Below are 14,006 nucleotides of genomic sequence, written 5' to 3'. Positions count from 1 at the left end.
AACATTGTTATAATGGAAAGTACCAGCTCTGCCTATAATATTTAGACTGAATATCTGGAAATATTTTATTATTAAAGTTTCTTTTGCAGCACTGCAGATGAAGCAATGAGAGGCCCACTTCCAGTAAGACCCTCTCTCTTTAAAGAAGTCATGTCCCCAGCGAATTGGTATTGCAGCACCTCCTGGAGTGAGGCTGCCCTTCTAGCCCTACTGTACAATTGTATTCTGGCCGCCAGGGGCAGGGTGCTTTCCACCTTGCTTTGACGGATTTAAAATCCTTGACAAACATTAAATTCATCCTCATGCCATCCCTAGCTGCATTTATCCCTGTTTTGCTTGTGGGATAACTAAGGTTGAGGAACATGCCCAAGATCACAAGAGATTTAGTGTCAAAGACAATATTAGAACTTGGGGGTTCCTGGCAACCAGTCTGTGTGCTGACCATATGCTGAAACTGTTAAAAGTTTAAAAAGGCTTGAAATGCCTCTGGGCCAGAAGGGAGTATTTTTCAAAAAATCTGGAAAATAAACTGATGTTATGATTTTAAAATGAATGTGGGATTTGTTCCTCAACAACAGTATTAAATGGATATTCTGTGCTTTGCTGTTTATGATCTAGGACAATAAATATGCTCTAATCAAAGCAAGTTTGAAAAAAACTATGAAGTATGAATTCCCCTTCAATACATAAGCCAAATGCTCACAATCGTACGAGGCTTTGAAATGCAAAACATATAGTCATCTCTGGGTTCATGCACAGGAGGAGCATGTGGACAATATTCAGCTGACCTCACAAATTGAGGCAAAAATTAATTAAAGGCAAGAGGAAACATTTTTGCCTCTGGGTATGGAGGTCTTATTTAGAAAAGATACATTAGTTACTATTCAGCTGATATTTCAAGTAACACAAACAAGATAAAAGCTGAATTAGACCTACTGCAACAGCTTGTACAGGTCTCTGTCCATGTCTCAAATATAATCCTTTGTCTCCTGACAGAAAGACTGTGTTACCAACAAAAGTAAAAAAAAAAAAAAAAAAAAAAGTGAATAAAAATCGGACGCTTCTAGCGGAGAAAACAATGTAAAACTCTAGTATCCCATCTGGGTTTTTTTTAAGTCTTTTTGTAGGGAACTGTGTACTTCTGACTGGTTATTTTATTTGTCATTTCTGGTCAATTTTCAGAAATCTATAAGTATATTATACCAACACTATTACCTTAACCAAACTTGTAATCTCATAAAAAAAAGATATCTAGTTCATTTGCCAGGATCCATTTTCCATAAACCCATGTTTATGGTATTATATTACCTTCCTTCAATTCTTTATTAATTGAGCACCGTATCAGCCATTCCATTATTTTGCCCGGAATCAATGTCATGCTGACAGGTCTAAAATTACCTAGGTCATCCTGTTTACCCTTTTAATATAGTACCACAATATTAGTTTTCTTCTAATCTTCTGAAACTTCCCATGTGTTCCTAGAGTTATTGGACTATAATACCCCAGCAAGCTACTTGGCCAGTTCTTTTAAAAATTCTTGAATGTAAATTATCCAGACCTACTGAATCTTAAATGTCTAACTTCAGTAGCTGCTGTGTGACATCCCTTTGAGTTACTATTGTAATGTAAACTATTTCATTATATGATTTGACCACATCTGTTTTTTTCCCTAAACACAGAACGGGAATACTTATTGAACAAGGCAGCCTTTTCTACATTATTATTGACATTATTATATTCCATCTAGTAATTGACCAATACTATTGTTAGGATTCTTTTTGTTAGAACATAAGAACGTCCATACTGGGTCAGACCAATGGTCCATCTAGCTCAGTATGCTGTCTTCCAACAGTGGTCAATGCCAGGTGCTTCAGAGGGGATGAACAGCACAGGTAATCCTCAAGTGATCCATCCCGTCGCCCATTCCCAGCTTCTGGAAAACAGAGACTAGGGACAGCATCCCTGCCCATCCTGGCTAATAGCCATTGATGGACCTATCCTCCAAGAACTTATCTAGTTATTTTTTGAACCCTGTTAGTGTCTTGGCCTTCACAACATTCTCTGGCAAGGAGTTCCACCAGTTCACAGCCATCCATCTCTCTGTTTTATTTGACCCACTGGATCGTCAGAGATCTCTTCTCTAGTTTCCATGCTGAGGACCTAGTGTCAATTGGAAACTTCATATGGGACTATTCATGTGCTTAAGGTTAACCATGTATGTGTTTTCAGACTGGAGCACTTGTGTATTGAGTCTACTGCTCTTGAACCCTGGAGTTTCTTTACCAAGGGCCCAATTATTTCAATACATATGGCCTGCTGGTGCAGTAACTCCTTACAAGGCTGTATAAACTTGATGTAAACCAGGCTGAGTAGCCAACTGAATGATGGGAAGTTCAGCCAGCTGTGGAAAGGGGCAGAGGAGAAAACTAACACATACTGTACAGCTAAGAGATATAGCTGCTTGCACAGAGACTTGGGCAACACTACTTCCTGTTCTTTGCTCTTTTCTCATCCCAATCAGCAAAGGCCCTGAAAGTTACTACACCCTAACATGCTTAATGACATTGACAGTGCCACATCATTGTCACTGAGTGAGTAGCGACAGAGAGTCCTGTGGCACCTTATAGACTAACAGACATTACAGACACTAACCTGAGAATGGCTTGGCAGGCTTTACATGACCACCTCTCAAAGCGAGTGAAGAATGCAACTCTGAGGGGATCTAGCTACCTCTACGGCTACAGAGAGCTGTAAGATCTGCTCTTGTAGAAGAAAGTTGGGCAGGGTAGGGCCCTGAGTTGTGCACCTGATCAGGAATAATAATAATTGTAAGTATAGAGTTTCCTGGTTATGTTTGTTTGGTGTGGAGGGATACTAGTATTCCAAAGTGTTTCATTAAAATGACATACCAGCCCCTAGACTATGCTTATCCCTAAATGACTCAATGAAGAAACATGAAAAGTACAGTAAGCCTGTCAGCCACCACCAGCAAATGCCAGCTATTCAAAGCAATGATGAGTAGCAGAAAACAGCAAATTAAGTGGGAATAAAGGAATAAGTACATTGACACAATCCTAATAAATTTTTACACATAGTTAGGGCTCGTACTTCAGTCACTGAGCCCACAAAACATAAGCACATTATAGGCCTCTGATAGCTGCATGACACACAGGCAAAAGGACTCCCTATTTCCTATTAAAAAGATCTTTGGCCCTTTTATTTCACTGCTTATCAAAGTAACAAAAAAGTCAATAGAATGTAGTCTACAAACAAGTTATGTAATTAATTAAGTATGGTCAAATACACACTTAAGTCATAAGATCAGAGCTTAGTTCATTCAACAGAAGAATGCTCTTCCATGTATCCCAGTTCCTGCCAAAATAGATGAAGCAGGATTAAAGCTAACAAACACATCTGTGGAAGTGCTAGAGAGTTCGGAGGGAGGGTGGAGGGGAAAGAAAGTAAGTCTTGGAAGAGGTAGTAGAAGTACATATAACAAAAGGAATTTTTTTCTACTCAGCCCATACATAAATACTACATACTAAATACATTTTCTTTAAGTCAGAAAGATGGCTCCTCTTAGAACCTTAAATTTAAAAAAATATTCAAAAATGATTGTCCATACTTTCCACCTTAATTCCTCCCCTCAAAAAAAAAAAAAAAAAAAAAAGATTGGGATTTTTACAATGTTACTTTGCAGCCTGGGGTACTGATCCTATAAACACTTATGCATAGAAGTATCTTCAGAACTTAGAAAAGATTTCCTCATCAGAGACCTGAGATTATATTAACCCTTTACATTTACATGTATTCAGTAACAATATTTGAAAGGTTGAAGTGTTCTTTGTCATTGAGGCTGCAGGAACTGTCATTCTTTGCCTAGTTGATGACACAAAACAATGTATCAGCATTCTCATTCTGTGCGTGGATCTGTTCAGTTTTCCCCTATCTTTGTAATATTAAATGGTTCAGTAATTTTTTAGTAAGAGTTTACACTTTAGGATATTGTTATTAATTTATTTCAATAAAGCTAATATCTCTGAGCAAGTCATTACCTTTGGTATTTATCCACTCCCCCTTGCGGGCTCATCTAGTTGTGCAACTTCTAAAGAGTTGGGCTCCCTTCTGTGAACCCTACCAGTTTGAGTGCACAGGGACTGCCAGGGCTCCTGCACACCTTGTAAAGGGGAAGGGACTGAGATAAAGCTCTGCAGTGGGACAATAAGTCATTTAGACGCTGAGCTTCTTTTTGGAGTGTTCAGCTGAGAAGTGTTTCTAGGATATTCTCACTTTTCTTTCAAACGTTTGACTAAATGTGGGGCATAACATTCACAGAAACATTTTACTTTTATCCATGCTTCTACAGATATGAATGCCTCCATCCCAACATACTTTCCAAAGTGTTAAGAAACCCTATACCAACTGCTAACGTCTCACTATCCAGTTAACTTAGCCATGCACACATAGCTGTGCACTTTACAAACTTTGTGAAAAAATATAGGGAAATGTATTCCATGTGCATAGAACCTGATTTTCAAGGGGGCATGTCTCAGTCAAGTCAAAATGAATTTTCACTGGAACCTTAAAGGTACTTCTCAAAAAAGGCCAATTTCATATCAAATATCAATTTCCTAGCCCCAGACGTTTTGGTTGGAAAGCCGTTAAAAAGAAAGAAAGAAGTAGTCGTTTTTTATTTTCTAAATAATGAAACATTGATACTTCTGCCTCCCTCCCATTTTCCCTCTAATCAAAAATGGCTGAACAGTTTCTGCTGAAACTTGCCAAAACAAATCAATTCATCTCCAAGCAGAGGCCAAACTTGGATTATTTCTGCCTGAAAGATAAAGATTTCAGAAAGTTACACCTGTTTAACTTATTTTTTAATATTTGCTTGTGTTATTGATATAGTTCTACAAATAAGACTTGTTCATGTATTATTATACAATTACAATTAATACTTAGCACATGCATAGCACTTCTCCAAGTGTTCTAGACACAATCACTGGACGCTTTATGATGCTCAGTAATATCATACAGGATTTGGATATTTTTTTCCCCACTGTTTGTTGACTAAATTATTGTTTTTCCATTAGTTCATCTTTAAAGAGGTCCTAGACAGCATTGTTACTCCCCAACACACACACACAGGCTTCACAGATGAGGAGACAGGCTAAGTGAATTGCACAAAGCCATATCATGACACAGTAGCTGAGCTAGGATTTAGAACTTGGGTATTTCTGGTCCCCAGACCAATGCTCTGGCCACCGGAACAATGTCTCAACTGATATAATAGCGTGCCTCGGAAAGGAGAATCTATTTTAATTACCTACATACACATAGCCTTTGACGTGTGTTAGGAGGACCCCAGAGTAGAGAAATGATAATGTTTTTCCAATAAACTGTTGATACACAGTGTTGATCTAAGATTTCTTCTGGATTTTTTTTTTTGGCTTCTTAATTAAAAAAATATATAATAGAAAACAAAGTTATGGGTAAGTATATACACCAGGACTTTACATATAACCTTACACAGGACAGAGTTGAGTAGTCTCCTCTTTTCTACGGTGTTCCTCCCAAACCCTACACATTGAGGATAACAGATTGTTTGAATGCTGTAAACATTAATCATGTGCCTTCTAGTCACCCACCCTCCCCAGTGCATGAAGGGATTTGCATCCATCAAAGCCCGCTACAGGGGGAACTTGTAACCATCCCCCCAGTCCAAGCCTTGCTGCATCCGTCTTGCAGCAGGAGAAGAGGGAAGGGACCTCACACAATTCTGACAGTTTTCAGAAACAAACCAAAATAACCCAGCGACATCTTGCCTTAGTACAGCTGGTAGGAGATGGGGAGAAGCTAACAGGGCTGCAAGGGAAACTAATAAAGGCAAGAGAGAGATCCCCGCTTCTGCCTCTGCCCAGGAGCTATTTATAAAGCAGCCGCAGGAGGAGAGAGCTGGCAATAAAGATTTTCTCTGCACTCGGGGGGAGACTGAGAATAAACCCGAAGTTTCTTTCAGGCGAGTGGGCAGCACTGCGCTGTGGCAGGAGGAGACACTGCCGGGAAGCTGACGGACAGAGCGGAGCAGACAGACAGACATAGGAAGGGTTGTTACCTTGGAAGACGCGCAGCCCTGGGCTCGGCTGCTGCTCCTGCAGGTGCAGAGAGGCGCTGCCCAGTCCCGCTGCTGCGGCGGCTGCCCCCGCGCTAATCCTGCTCCTCTCCTCCTACTCTAGGTGACCGCTGCCGCCGCCTGCCATTTAAAGCCTGCCCCAGTCTCGCCTTCCGGGCTCATTCGCAGCACAGGAGCCCGCGCGGGGCAGCTCCACGGAGAGGAGAACAGCCAGTGCCAGGGCGGCTGCCTCGAGCTCCTGGCTTGACGCAGGAGCCAAGCGGTGCAGCAGTGGATGGAGCCCGGGCAACGGCGGCCAAACCCCCCGAAACAAGGGAGTGGGGGAGTGATAAACCTCAGAGCAGAGCAGCTCCCTCTCCCCCTTCTAGCCTTCAGTGGCTCTCTGCTCCCCAGGAACTATCCATCCATCGCCACCCGTTCCCTTCCCTGCCAACAAACGCGTGGGTATGTTTTGGGGTCTTTTCTGGTCTTGTGAAAGTCACTGCTCATGTGGTTTGCTGTTAGATCCCCATGGCAGAAAACAGATTCCCCTGCAAAGTCTGGGCTTCTCAGGATGGCTAGTTCTGTCTTGCTGCTCTCCCGGGAGCATTTGTTAAATTGTCCTTCCCCCGAGTCCCGCAATAAGGCGAAGTAGAGCAGGATTATTTGTTATGATTGAAATAGGGCTTTTAGGGAGATGAGCTCCACTATGGAATTTGCATCATCGATAAAAAGATGATCATCTCCCACCCATCCGAGTTGCTTCCTCTATAAAAGTACAACACAGGCACTTCCTAACACTCAAAGCTATAAGAACCATCCCTACAGTTATTTTACTTCAACTCAAACATTAGCCATAGAGGAGCTGCGCGTGTGTAGACTAAAGAATCTATTTTCTTACCTAAAACTCTTTCTGAAATTGGGCATTAAAATATTCAGTTCTGAAGTAAAGCAGGGAAGAAGCAAAAGACCCTTATTATTTTATTACACACAGATGATTTATAAAGACAATATTTAAAAGCTGCAATTAAAATAGCCTTCTGGGAGACAGCAATAGTGACTGTACAATTTGGGAGGAAAAAATGGCATTTTTATTCCCACCATGCTTGAAGACCTTTGTAAATTTTAACACCTTACAATGACATCTCATGCTTAGGCAAAATGTAGCAGCTCCTCTAGCTACACATGTGGTTCTGCTTGATTCATTAACAAGACTCCAACATTAGAGGACCACAACCTAAGGAAGGATGGGGGTGCTTCCTGCAATGAACATGTGTTGATAAAAATCAGCTCTTAACATGTGAGGGACAGATCTTTCATAAACAAAATTAAATTTTAAAATAATGATTAATAATAATTAAAGTCATTCACTTGCTACTTCTACCTAAAATTCTGGAGATCTTTTCTGACCATTTTAAACTTTTTTCCATTGCTGCAGATAATCCTTAAAGTTGTAGAAACTTGATAGTTTGCTCATGATTTACTTGACATCTCCCATCTAGTAACCAAAAGTTTGCGCTACCTTACCTATAACATCACTATTTCACATCACAGTCAGAGACAAATCCTGCAAACAGAACAGAAAACAGATATACCAGTTCCAAGTACTTTGAAAAGTTACAGTTTTCTTTTTAAAGTATTCTTTCAAAGGGAGATGAATTATTAAGCTTTGCTGATAGAAATTTCACTTTTTGGGTGCATTTGTGCTCTGACAAGGAGATAGAGGAAAGACTGTATATGTAAAACAACCAATGTTAAACAATTATGTCAACCTGCAATGTAGGGCACATGGAGAGCAAAACCTAATCTCTGAGAGGTTTCCGCTTCATCTGCACTCATCAGTGTAATCAGCTTTTCATCTTGACATAGGATAAATGCAACCTGCCTGCTGCTTCATTTACCATACAGAGACAGCTACTGTAGATTTGTATGAAACAAACAAGTACAGAGTTTAGGAGGAAGAGTCTTGACTTAAATTTCCTGCAACTATCCCATTCTTAGGACACATTGAAGGTTGAGGCCTTCTACCAGCAGAGTTCCTACCCAGGTTAGATATGAAAACCATTCATTGTATATTTAATATGGCAGTTGAGCTACTGTCTGAGGAACCAATTGTCACTTTTAGCTGAACTATAATTTTATTTTGTTACTTTGTAGATGGGAAACAGTGATACTTATTGCTCAAAGAAGAGCTCAGCAGCATTCATAAAGATGAATTTCCTAAACAACTTCAGGCTCCATTCAGTGAAAATAATCAGGGTGATGATATGGTTGTATTGCTCAGTTCACCTGGCTATGCCAAAGTTCCTACAACTGGAGATTCATAGCAGGAGAATGAGTAAGTGCCTCCTTTACACACTGCCCCTTTCCTTGCAGGAATATTACTAAATGTCTTGGAAGGGTGACAGAGCCACAGTTCACAATGCGTAATAAAATAATTTCACATTGACACTAGTTCTCCAAAGCAAGAAGTAATGTCTAAATTGTGAAAGTACTAGGGGACAGGAAAAGTAACTCGATGAAGCATTCTAAGCAAAACCTACCGGAGTATAGTACCGTGTAGGGAGGACAAGAAAGAACTCTCTCTATTTATGGGAAATATAAAGACTAGTGACACATTTTTCTAAGAGTGGGAAAATACGTTTTGCTTACATACAATGGGATTTACTTTTGTCAGTATAACTTACCCTTTAAAAAGTTACTCTTTACTTCAGCAAGATGCTCATATGCACACTTTATACACACCAATCCAGCCATTGTGGGTGGTCCAACCATGGACTCTTTTCTCTTTCCCTGAGGGCCCTATCATGATGTTCCAGAAAGGGTGTGAGGAGGGACTCAAAGTCACAGTTATCGCAGAAAAGGGCATGCCTCTGTCACAGATTTGTTTCACAGCCACTATTCTTCCACTGAATTTCTCTCCATCCTACTTGCAGGGTCCTGGGGCAGACCTTGAGCAGCTCAAAGTCAGATTTCTGGGCCAAGGTCAGGATGATGTCAGGGTGCCAGATTCAGGGCAAGGGGCAGAATTCAAGTCAGAGCCAAAGTTGATGCCAGGAGCAGTCAGTCATGGCAGCCCACCTGAGAGAGAGAGAGAGAGCGAGTGAGTGTGTGTGTGTGTGTGAGAGAGAGAGAGAGAGAGACATGCACATTTCCCCTTTAAGTATGAAGAGCGGGGTCAGAAGTAGACTGCCTTGTTAATTAGATCAGCAAGCTGAGACCAGACCACAGCTGCTGCTGCCTGGAAGCTCCCTCTGTCGTATGTCCCCCGTGCTCTATGGAAGATGGGGTAAGCAGAGTGCAGGAGCAGGGGGACACCCTGACATTAGCCTCCCTCTTCCTCCCCCACACACAGCAAGCAGGAGTCTTGGGGAGCAGCTCCAAAGCAGAGGGCGGGAGCAGCACATGGCAGTGGGGGGAGGGACAGCTGCAATTGCTAGCCTGCTGGGCAGCTGCTGCACAGGGAACTTAGGGGAGCGAGAGCTGATAGGGGGGCTGTCAGTCCACCCTGGTTCCAATCATCCACCAGTTAGCTCCACTGGGCTGCTCTTCCTGCAAGCAGTGGACAAAGCAGGCGGCTGCCAAACGACATTAGAAGGGAGCATTGCACAACTTTAAATGAGCATGTTCCCTAATTGATCAGCAATGTAACAAGGAAACAATATTAACCGAGATGACTTTAAGTGAGGAGTTACTGTACCTCATCTGACCTCCCAGCAGAGAGAGTTTTCTATCTCCCTTACAAGCCACTACAGCAGGGGATGTCAAACTTTCAGTGGAGAGGGCTGAGTCCCATTTTTAATTATGGTCCATGAACTGAAACACAAAATTAGGATTCCATGCTCCTCTCAACCCATAGAAGAATGTCCATTGATGTCAATGGGAGGTTTACACAGATCATATGGCCCTTATCTACTATGTAAACGCTGGGTTTTTATTTTTTCAGAACTTTGATGAACACATTTTCACATCAAGAAATGAAAATGTAGGATCGCTGCTATTTCCACCCCTTCCCTTCCCTCCCCATCTTCCTGTTTTCTTCATTCCCTGTTCTCTGTCCTTGTGGTTTTCCCCCTGCATTCCTTCTGCACTTTCTTTTCCTGCAGCAACTCCCAATCCCCTCCCCCCAGGCCCTTTTCCCATTCTAAAGTAATCAGCAGTTAAATAGCTAATGTTTATATGCAAGTCTCATCATGGGGTAGAGTTGACATGCCAATGTAATTAATAGGGAATAGAGGAGTTCAAACCTCCCTATGACATTGCTTCAAGAGGTCTCCAAACTCAGGAAGCCATCACTTCATCAGCTTACGCTTGATTCACATTTGGAAGGTTAGTTTTGCAACCAGAGAAGCTAGAATTCCTCCTCCGCCACCAAGGGCGGGGGGGGGGGGGAGCTTAGATTCTGTACAATCTGCATCTGTCACATACGTATAGGGTACAATTAAGAAGGTCACACATTTTGGGTAGGTCTACACTGTGGCAGTGAGGCTCAGCGCAAAGTCTATAGACTCAGGTTTGTGGGGCCTGTTCTACAGCACTAAAAACAGCTCTGTTGACCTTTGGGCTCAAGCTCTGAAACCCATCCTCAACCCCAGGCTGCAGACCCCAAGCCTGAACATCTGAACAGCTGATTTTAGTCCCAGAGCATAAGCCTGAGGCTGTAGAGCTGGGCTCTGAGACTTGCTACGGGAGGTTTTAACACCACACTATAGACATACTCTTTGTTGCTTCTGCGGGCCAAGAACACTGCACACACCAGGAGCTCCTGTGTCTTCCTCCATTCTCCCACACAAGCTTTCTGTGTGTCACCCTCCCATCCCCTTCTGTTTCAGGGACTCCTTTCAAGGCTCCCATCTCCTTCCTCTTGCCACAGGCTCTGTACATTCCCCCACACCCTCCAGCAGGGGCTCTGTGATGCCCCCTTCTCCCATATCTCCCTTACTGCTTTCTACCATCTCAGGACCTCCATGACCTCCTTCCCCTACCATTGTCATCCATTCTCCCCTTTCCCACCATGGCAGGAAATTAGTTGGATTCCCCATTCACCCCATGCCTGGGACTGAATTTTCTGCATCACCCTGCCCCCACCCAGGCCAGGAGCTCTGTGTGCCCTCCATTCCCACCTCCCTCACATTTTTATTTCTTGCCTTTCTGTCTGGGAGATAAGGCATTCGGGCAGTCAACATTTATAAAATCAAAACTTTTACTGTTTTGGAGGGTAACATGGTATACTCTTTCTTTAACATACAATAGCAAATACAAGCTAATAGCATTGTTTATCTGAAGAGCACACGCCTATTTAAGTATGTTATAAACAGGGGATTTTTGTCCAAATAGGCTTTCGGCTCTGCCAGAGCCCTTATGCTCCTCCTTTTAGCTCATATGTTATTGACCAAATAATAAATTAATATCTCCCATGGAATTCTTACAGTTGATAGTGGTAACCCATCTGCCATGCACAGACACATAATGCCATTATCACAGTTACAAGAACTATGGATCTGCTGATTTTAGATTCTAGTAATTGCAGTGAGAGGCTGAAGTTATGGCCTTACAATTCAGTCACACACTGAAAGCACCTTCACCAAAATAGTGTTGCATCTAATTCATGAAGATGGGGTAGCAAAAGAAGGCAGAAGAAAGAACAGGTTTGTCATATTTATGCCTAACTAGGTAGTATTGTTCATAACTAAGGTACTATTGCCCAAATCAAGAATGGACTTAAAGCAGCCTGTGGCTCTCTGTTTTCCATCCTGGCCCCATCATTGTATGCAGCACTGACGCCTCACTCAAGAAATTACAGAGAATTTATAGAGTTGCCAGCACTCGCGACCAGTGACCTGGAGTTGGTGCCAGTTTTTCAATGAGAAACTCCACCTTGAATTTTCAACTTGCAGGGGTGGCAGGTGAACCACCCCACCTCCTGGGGAACAGCAGCCAGTCAGGACTGTTGCAGGGAGGTAGACAGAGCTCTTCTCTCTCCTTTCAGGAGCCAGAGAACTTTTTAGGTGCAGGGGGGAGGAGGAAGAGCAGAAAACCAAGCTCAGAGCTCCCCCACTCCTGTCAACAATGGATTGATGTGCTCTGAGTTCCTCTCCCCTTTCCATCCTGGCAACAATCCGAGATAGAGGAAACAGGATGAATCACCCCTACAGCTGTAGGAGAAGCAAAGTGAGGCTGGGGGAACAGGCAAATGGGGGGCTAGTGAGACAGAATTAATGTGGGGGCTGGAGGTGCATAATTAATTGCTGAGCTGGAGAATGGACAGATGGGGGCAGGAGACACAGAATTCATTAGTTAGAAGTCGGAGGTTTGGGGGAGAAGCTGGAAGCTCTGCTCTACCTGGGAGCCTGCAAGTGCTCCTGCAGTGGGGGCCAGAATCACTCAGTACATTTAGGAAAGTTGACCACACTACTTGTCACATGTGCATGCACACAAACCAAAACCACCATATAATATTTTTAATAAGTCTCATGATTTCAAGGGGGTCGGGTCTCCCTTGTAGTTTTTGAATTCTTGGGGCTGGAAATACTGGAATTATAATAAATTGTTAAGAACCCTGTTAAGCTCAGAATGATGACTGTAAAATATATATAAAGCATGTTAGTCTGAATGCTACACCTGCCAGTGGAGTGGTAAATAAGATGTAGTTTATGAAAAATAGAATTACCTTCTAGTGATAAATTATTTAAACAGGAATTAATTGTCCAACAAACATTTTACTGGAATGGAATTGTCCTCAGCTAGCGTGCAAGGCTGTTGAGGTAACTGATCCCTAACTGTATTCCCCCCTTCCAATTATGCAGCTCTGATTGGTTCTAAATGTCTATTTGTATAATCCCTATGTGTTTATTGCTGAATAACCATGATTCAACTGAAATATGATGGCTATGGACATGTCAGTGGGAACTGAACCATGGACCTCTGGATAGAACAGCATGAGTTGCTATTGCCTGAGCTAAAGAACCCGAATCCGTAGCTCAAAACGTAGCAAACAAAGCTATGTATGGACTACAGTCTTATGTATAGTCCATACCCAGAGAGGGGGACAGAGCGCCACACAGTGAAAGCGTGAGCTACTCAATTGCAGTTAGGGAAACTATGTTTACTTGTTATTCTAATCCCTCTGCTCTTAATAGCTCCTTTGCTCAGTATTCAAGCTATTTGCTAAAACAAAGATGGCCACCTCAGCTTCTCACACCTGTCTCACCACATATTACAGGGAAAAAAAGAAAAAAACTAAATATTTATAATTTAAAATTGATTTCACAAATTGATGGAAATACATTCAACATTAAAACTTCCACACAACACTAAGTTAGTTGCTAAATCCACCAATTACTTATTCCTCATTAAACAACTCTTTCCTCTGAGTTTTTTCACATTTCTGAACAATGGTCACTTCCTGCTATATCTTGACAAAACATAAGAGTTTACACATCCGGCTGAACTAAATACTGTGGATGTGTGTGTGTGTTTGGGAGATGTGGGGGTGAGGAGGGATAGAAGAGGATGGATAATGCTGCATGATTCAGTCACATGACCTACCCATATTTTCACCTAGTGAATTGATCATATGAGCTTGAGATCAACACATTGACATTTATAAGCCAAGTAGCACTTTTATACAACTCTAAACACAGGCAGTTATATTCATGGATACTTATTAAAAATAAACTAATGATTACAACACATCCATGTGATCCTGTTCTCTCTAAAATACCATAGCTTATCACAGGACCTAGCAAAACTAAATGCAAATAAAAAAAACAAATAAAACTATGTGACTTAAGTTTATGCTGAAGAGAAAGAGCAAAATGAACAAAGACGCCAAGCAGAAGAAAAACTATGAAATGGAACTGGCTGACTATTAAATGCAATATGCAAACATTTG

The 14,006-nt window shown here is 42.0% G+C and overlaps 1 protein-coding gene across 3 annotated transcripts in view; it reads right to left on the bottom strand.

Annotated features, from left to right (window-relative positions):
* FMN1 (formin 1) overlaps window positions 1–8,930 on the bottom strand; it is a 393,438-nt gene extending 384,508 nt beyond the window's left edge. For 2 of the 3 annotated variants that reach the window (XM_005309777.5, XM_008174656.4), the window contains exon 1: window positions 6,116–6,444. The gene's annotated coding sequence lies outside the window, so the exon portion shown is untranslated. Of the gene's footprint in view, window positions 1–6,115; window positions 6,445–8,799 lie in introns of those variants that run through there. The other variant, XM_065595382.1, reaches the window with a different exon arrangement.
* Window positions 8,931–14,006: the final 5,076 nt, after the last annotated feature.

This window comes from Chrysemys picta, chromosome 4 (genome assembly GCF_011386835.1).
Source record: "Chrysemys picta bellii isolate R12L10 chromosome 4, ASM1138683v2, whole genome shotgun sequence".
Taxonomy (NCBI): Eukaryota; Metazoa; Chordata; order Testudines; family Emydidae; genus Chrysemys; species Chrysemys picta.
Note: the sequence above shows the minus strand (reverse complement) of the source record. Positions and strands in the feature narration are given on the sequence as shown.